Raw genomic sequence first — 8,257 nt, forward strand, 5'->3', positions numbered from 1 at the left:
AAAATTAATTCTTCTCCTATGCTGCAAGCGGATGACAATCACTTTGTTATTTAAGTCATCGCGGTACGAACGTTCACAAAAAACTGCTGATGAATAAATATCATCGTTATTTCATTTCTAACTTGCACAATCCAGCATACGAGAATAATTAATAAAAAGCGCGCGCGAAGATTAATAATTACATAATGGTATGTAAAGAAACAAAATAATTATATAAAAATAATAAGGGGCAAATGAAAGAAAAAGTATATTGGGGCAAAAAAATACACTACGAGCATATGCGGTAATTAAGTACCGTAGTCGAAATATGGGGCGTTAAATTCCACGGGTTTACAAATTCAAAAATTATATGAGTTGCTAAATGTAATAAATAAACGATTGCAAAATGTAACTTGAAGACTTTATAAAAGTCAAACGGGGCACGTAAGAAAAAGATTACAAAGTTTCAATATTAGGACGTTAACTGTTTTCACATGAAATGATATGAGCAAGCAGAGCTTGATCAGCATATTGCAAGTTTTCGAAGAATTACAGTAAGGCTTTACAATGTATCAAAATAAAACCAGTGGTAGGCAAATGGACAATTTATAATATAGGTTTATATCATATTTAAGAAAAACAAAGGGATTTATTTTTTTTTTAGTGCATAACTTAACTAAGGCTATTATCAATATGCCTATATATTTTACGAGGGATTTTATGATTATAACGGGAATGTTAGACATTAAGATTTAATTAGCAGTAGGTAGTAATACGTTTTTTTTTAGTGCGTTTAACACTGACGGGAGTTACTACGCGAAGAAGCCAGAAGGAAACCACTACAAAATGAAGAGCGATCAAGGCTTTGGATCAGACTCGGTAAAAACTAATACACGCCACTGGAAATGGAAACTAGAATCAGCAAAAGTTAAAGGTCCGGGCATTTCTCTAAGGAGACTGGAAACGCTGACGATGAAAAACCAGCCACGGGACGTCAGACCGCGACCACAGTTGAGTCGGTTTGTGATCGTGGCCGCGGTAGGAATAGACACACTGGGCCGTGGTGACCTGCCGCGGGGGATGATCCCAAATCGGCCCCCGTCAAGTTTTGTCGGGAGCTACACTTTGATCTTAGCGAAAAGGTCCAGCACAAGGGCCTACATTTTGATCTTAGCCAAAAGACCGAGAAGCAGAGCAGAAAGGCAGAAAATATGTTGCTCTAGTGATATTTTTGTCCTCGGCCAGTACCATCCTACCATCATCGGTTCCAGGCAACCGTCAAAATATAGTTCTGGGAATTGTTCCACCTGCACATCCAACGTAAACAGATATGTAGTTCCAGGCTGCAGACACCGTCCAAATTGTCTTCAGAAGCCATGTTTAGTGCAGTGAAGTGCCGCGAAAAGAAAATAGAATCCCCAAACAAACAATAGTGCGCGGAATATTAGTGAATCGCGAGTGAAAAGTCTCCCGCCTCAGTGTTAAATCATAGAGACATTAAGTTTTTTTTTTTACAAACTCTAGAGGTAAGAAAATAACAAAAACATTTATTTTTATTGTTATATGTTTTCTTTTATAATTTTTCTTTTGGGGTATGAACGGGATACTAACGAAAATAACGGAATTTATTTATTTTTTTTTTTTATCAACCTATCGGAACTTATGTCCATAGATACTACATTTTATGATTTATTTTTAATTTTAATATTGTGAAAAGCTAGGGACTACCTTTTGTCGGCCGGGGGAATGTGTCACAAGTAGATTTTCGTTAATTACTTATTCAGCAAATAATCGGCCACTGACCGAAACAAGTCGTCGACCACTTGAGTTGCAAAATAAGCAATCGAACCTTTTTAGAACGGAAGCTAGCTAAGGTGTTGCAATCACCAGTCAGCAATAAGTCATCAATTGTTCGGACAATGATCCAAGTGCTTAGACAAGCAATTAAGAAATTGAACTGACTAAGGGATCGCAATACCTTACAATAAATAGCCGAGAAATTGGGAAGGAGGGTTAGTCAGAAATTATCCGCGAAAACTAAACGGTTCGGTCGCGAAAGTTGAGGGAACTCTACCCTGACACTTACCCTCGTCCAAAACGGTTTGTGAAGTAATTATCATGTAAGTACAAACTCTATTAAACCAACTTATGTCTGACAATGCGTCTTATAAATTCAGTATTCATTTAATCTTTCTCTATGAATAAACGTTGTTGTTTTTGTTATCCAATCTTTGAGTTTAACTTGACTACGACCCCAGCCTACACGTCCCCGCGTTACGACTAAAAACTAGATCGTGACAATAGACTTAGGTGTTTAATAGAAAACTCAGTGTTTGATTCCATCCTTAAAACTGAGATCCCGGCGCGACGTTTAACGTCGTGAGTCAGTTTAATTGATAAACACAGAAGGGCTCATAAATTAAAGGTGACATTTGGTGGAGACGCCGGTCTGTTTTGAGATGGATGAAAAACAATAGTTGAGTTTTTTATTTTTATTTTATCTTTTGGGGTATGATACAGATTGAGGAAAATAATGTGTGGGCTATAAAAGAAATTTTAGGTATTATTATCTTTATATTATTACTTACTTATTTCTTTATTATGATAGTAACGTTAATGTATTTAGTGATATTTTGGGGGTTACCTTTGCTATTGAAGCGCTCATTTGATAAAATTTTGGTTTAATATGGGTGGTACATCTTCAAAAGAGGAAGAAATTATTATCCCTCAAGCAGGAAACAGTAAAGGATTATCAAATAATTCGGGAAAAGATAATTCATGGTCAGCTAAGGAAATTTTAATTATTATTTTTTTGTGCATGGGGGTATTAATGCTTGTGTATTTTAGCGTTAAAAAAATTATTAGTTTGATGAATAAGCAAAATCGCAAAGAAATTGCTAGGAATAATCAACTTGTTTAAAAAATAAATTTAATAATATTAAAAAAAAATTAAAAAAAATAGATAAAATACGTAAATAAATAAATAAACATAACACATACATGAGTTTAAATAGTCATTGGCATAATAAAAATTGTCCATGAGTGAATCGAGTGACAAAGATCGAGTCAAACTCGCAGTAGGGCTCAAAGTTTGTCGGAAAAAGAAAAATTCGTGTTACGTGAAGCTATCGCTAAAGGTCGAAACCCAGAAAAAGTGATAAAAGAATTAAAAGATTTCAAACCCGAGCGCATCATAGTTCGACTGTGTGTTCTCCTGCTTCGACACAAACGGCAACTTCTTCACAAAAACAAAAGCTTGACAAACCCAGTTCAGTTGTTTGTTTGACAAGCAGTGAGGACGAAGAAAATACTCTTGACAAAACTGTCGTGAGCGTTCAAGCTCAAACTCCCCAAGCCTCGACTTCAACTTCTAAGCCCCAATCCACGGAAGTTTATTTCAAACCAAGAGCTTCATTGAGTAGAACTCCGCCTAAAACGCGAGAAACAGAAGGTCCTTGGCAAGAAAGTCCCTTAGAAGTGGTAGTGCCACCAAAGCTTACCTCATCCCGCCCCACAGACTTATTACAAGGTTGTAATAATCCTTGCCCACCCCCTGTAATTCGGGAGAGAAACCGTGTGATACGCCCTAACGATACTTCAGTAATGGCTAACATGACCCTACAGGCAGCTTTGGCTGAGCCAAAAACTCCAGCCACCCCAAAGTTTACATGTCCACCTACATTTAACCCTTCTATTGACTCTCCCATTATTTTTGTGAATAAATACGAAAAAGCAGCGATTGTAAATAGCTGGTCAGAAAATCACAAAATATCTTATTTAGCTAATTTTTTGGAAGGTCCAGCCCATACATGGTTTGGTAATTATATTAGTGAGCCAGAAAATCAGATGAAAACATGGCTACTACTTTCGACTTCTCAAGCAATATTTTATACATTTCCAGAAACTGTTGGAAATAAGGGAAGTGATTCGGTCAGTTCCTTGCTTCATCACTTTATATTCAACTATCTCAACGAAGAAGTTCAACATTTAGAAATATTTTGCGACTCGTGTGGGGGGCAAAATAAGAACTATACTGTGTTCCGACTTCTTCACTATATAGTCCACGTTGAAAAGAGGCTACAATCGATAAAACTTACTTTTCCAATAAGAGGGCATTCCTATTTGGAGTGCGACAAAGACTTTGGTTTGATTAATCAAAAGAGCCGAGCTGAAGTACCGGAAGATTGGATTAAAGTATTCAAATCAGCTAGAGTTAAACCAATGCCCTTTGAAGTGGTTGAAGTGTAACAAAGCAATTTTAAGAACTGGACGTTCTTTTTTAACTCTTACCGAGGTAGTGGTTTAAAATTTATACCACGATAAATACAACCCAACCGAGTTAGTGGTCTTATTTATGGACCACCTATTCAAACTCATTTTGCAAGTAGAGCAGCCGCTCAATATTTAAACCACCGCTCGGCCAGGCGTTACTTTGGTATAGTAAAGCGTAAGAGTGAATATGAGATAATTTTTTGTCACTTTGCTCTCTTTGGCGCCAGTGTTTTGTTTACTTCTGCACTGTTAGCACGTGTTTCACATGGTCGACGTTGTTTATATAAAATAACGTATTTTTTCTCATTATATTTATGTCAATTCGACTTAGTACTTGGAAATAAGTAAGTATAACAAGATATTTTGTTGATTCACTTTTTTGTTTTATCGGATTTCCGTTAAAACTGGTGGTTCTTATTTTGAACCACCGCGTCAGTTGCCAAATTTAATTCAGACTATTTCAGCTGCGAGCGGAAACCGATATATCATGGAAAACGGATATCTTCCATTCCATTTAGTTGGGATGACCCGACAAGAACTAGAAGAGAGATTGAAAATTTTGATGCAGAGTCAATTCCATCAGGAGACGAGTCCATTGATGAGGATGCTAACCTTGAAGGCCAACTTGATGGAGAACAAATTCCAGATGGTGAACAAGACATTAGCATTGTTATGTCCGACGGTGAAAGTGAAAGTGATTCAGAAAACGAACCCTTATCTATTTTACAACAAAGGCTAAAAGGTAATACTGTTGAATGCGATTCTCAAGAATTTTCTCCAGATTGGGGAAAACATGTACGTTTTGATAGTCCTGCAGTGTTCAATGAGAAAACTGGTATTCCAGATCAAATCCTTTCATCAAATCCGAGCCCTATGTCACTTTTAGTTTATTTTTTGACAAAAATCTTATTGAAAAACTGGTATTTGAGACAAACTTATATGCACAACAGGAACAAATCCAAACCGGTAAACCCTTTTCCAAAACCACATTCAACGAAATGTCCGCATTCTTAGGCATAAATTTGCTAATAGGAATCAAACGAATGCCAAGTTATAAAGACTATTGGTCCAGCTCACCAGACCTTCATGACAGCTACATAAGTTCGCTGATGAGTCAGAAAAGATTTGGGTGGCTTTTAGGACACTTCCACATTAACGACAACTCACTTATGGCTAATCGTAATTCTCCCGATTTTGACCGACTTTATAAAGTTCGGCCAGTTTTAGATCATTTAGGAAAGGCCTTTGCAAAGTCTCTACTACCAAGCGAGGTTCTGGCTCTTGACGAGAGTATGATCAAATTTAAAGGCAGAAGTACTCTCAAGCAATACATGCCCAAAAAACCTATAAAGAGGTTATAAGGTGTGGATGCTTAGCGACAAATCAGGATATTGTCTAAAGTTTGATATCTATACAGGCAAGTCAAGCGTTCAAACCGCAGAAAAGGGCCTAGCTTTCAGAGTGGTAACCAATCCTACAAAGGGTTTCGAGGGAAAAAACCACAAACTTTTTTTTGACAATTATTTCACAACCGTAGAGCTTATGCACAGTTTGAAACAAAGAAACATACCAGGTGTCCAAGAGCACCCTGGACATAGGAGATTAACATGGGAAAACGGTTTTGATTTTTTTGCGCCTGTACGGTTGATTTGATGGAAAAATCGTAATAATGAAAGTTGTAGTACCTATCACGGACTAGTTTTCTGTATTTTTTTCAGATCTCTAACTTGAGCCCTTTCGTCGTAAAACACGAACAAAAATGAGAAAATTTAAACTTTTGGCCTGCACTGTATAGGCGGTTCTCGGGCAACGGGTAAACAGATCATTGTTGCTGGTACGGTTGCTCGACAACCGCCTATACAGTGCAGGTAAAAAGTTTAAATTTTCTCATTTTTGTTCGTGTTTTACGACGAAAGGGCTCAAGTTACAGATCTGAAAAAAATACAGAAAACTAGTCCGTGATAGGTACTACCACTTTCATTAATACGATTTTTCCATCAAATCAACCGTACAGGCGCAAAAAAATCAAAACCGTTTTCCCATGTTAATCTCCTATGTCCAGGGTGCTCTTGGACACCTGGTATATTCTGTAGGTACAATAAACCCAAATAGAAAACATGTTCCTTCTTTCAAAAGTGATAAAGAGCTTCGAAGAGGCGATTTTGACTGGTACACAAGCAACAAAAACATTTTGGCTCTAAAATGAAAGGACAAAAGAGCTGTACATTTATTGTCAACTTATCACAACCCAGAAGACTGCACTGAAGTAAACCGGCGTAATAAAGATGGCAGTGTTATTACAATACAATGTCCAATGGCATTGCGAGAGTATAATAGCAATATGAACGGTGTTGATAAATTCGATCAGCTACTTTCAAATTATAAAATTAATCGTCAGAGTAATAAGTGGTGGCACCGAATATTTTTCTATTTCTTGGACGCCTCTGTTGTAAATGCCTACTGTCTTTATAAAATGTTACCACTTGATAATAAAGCTTCGGCGAAAGACTTTAGACGGAATATTATAGATGGATTAGTTGCACATACTTTGGTGTCACTTCATTCAAGAAGAAAAAATATTGGTCCTGCTATCCAAATTAAGAAGTCCAAACCCTTTGTTCCGGATGAGATACGACTATGTTCAGTTGCTCATCAACCAGTCAGAAGTTCCAGAAGACGGTGTGGATTATGCAGTTCGAAAGCCAAGCCTGTCCGTACTGACTGGCAATGCTCAACCTGTCAAGTTCCACTTTGTTTAGGTAAAGAAAAACAGTGTTTTCAAATTTTTCATAATGTTAATGGTAATTAATAAGAATAACAAATAAGCAAGACCTATTTTTTCATTAAAGAGCAAATACAATATTTTTGTTTTTTTTGTTCAACCGTCGCGGTGGACTAAAATATGAACCACCTAAATTTGAAAAAATTACAATGTGTGTTTCAAAAAATGCATCAATTACCTTGTTTACATATAACAAGGACCTAATATATCATAATGTTTCTTCTGATTTGTAGAAGAAAAGTTGTTGCTCCAGTTAGTATATATTTTTGGTTTATTTTCTGCGCCGGTAAGAGAGAGGTACAGAAGAAAATGTCCCTTTCCAACTCGACCGATTCGAGAACTAAAAATAGTTAGAGCATCCTCGCCTAATTTACTACAGGACGACATATAATGGGATGTGGGAATCCCGCCCTGTAACAAACCCAAAATTTAAACCTACTCAAAAGTGCAGAAACGGAGAATTTGAACTGCCCGATTATTTATACAATGGTACGTAAGTTTTCTACTGATAATATTACAATGGTATAATCATAATTTATTTAAGAATTTTAGAGCATTTACCAATAAGTCACATTAAGTGGAAAAATCTGCAAGATTTGAAAAAATTTTGTGGGCCCGAGGCGCAGAATTATTTTTCCAATATTCCACATTCAATAAATTAAAATACCTGAAGCCTCTCTGACTCGAAATTAGTTTATAGTATCATGCAGGGTAAGTTTTCTATTTAAAAACAAAAAAAAATAATAAAAAATCCTGTTTTTTAATAGATGAAGCATGCAAGTATTTTGCTGAAAACACCATTACTTGAGTGTTCACTTAATGACATGGCGCCTTCTTAGAATGTCGCGCATGGACATGGCGCGTTTTTCCATTTTTTTTATGACGTCAAGTGAAAGAATGTTGTTTTTGTAAACCACGCTACATGCTACATTAAAATCTACCTAATAGGTGCTACTACAAATGCTGAGTCGTCATTTCTACCCTAGTTCAAAAATCTAGTTAAAATTTAAACAAGACTGTAAGGAATTAAAACCTTTAAACTGGTTTTTCTCGAAATCGATTTTTTTGACAAAGCGCCTTTTTCCCCTGTGGTCTTCATATGTAAACCTACTAACCATTTATTATAATGTCTTCGTATGTACACATGTAACTTTAAAATTTGTATTAGGCTAAACGATATATTTTTATTTTTGTTAAAAATTTAGCGAAATATTAAGCGCACGA

At 36.3% G+C, this 8,257-nt stretch overlaps 1 long non-coding RNA gene across 1 annotated transcript; it reads left to right on the forward strand.

Moving 5' to 3' along the window:
- Nucleotides 1–7,456: 7,456 nt before the first annotated feature.
- Nucleotides 7,457–7,994, forward strand: LOC145740008 (uncharacterized). The gene is made up of 2 exons (XR_014181324.1): nt 7,457–7,744; nt 7,801–7,994. It is a non-coding gene; the product is annotated as an uncharacterized LOC145740008 (long non-coding RNA).
- The last annotated feature ends 263 nt before the right edge of the window (nt 7,995–8,257 follow it).

This window comes from Ips typographus, unplaced genomic scaffold (assembly GCF_016097725.1).
Source record: "Ips typographus isolate SLU unplaced genomic scaffold, UJ_Ityp_2.0 IpsContig94, whole genome shotgun sequence".
Lineage (NCBI taxonomy): Eukaryota > Metazoa > Arthropoda > Insecta > Coleoptera > Curculionidae > Ips > Ips typographus.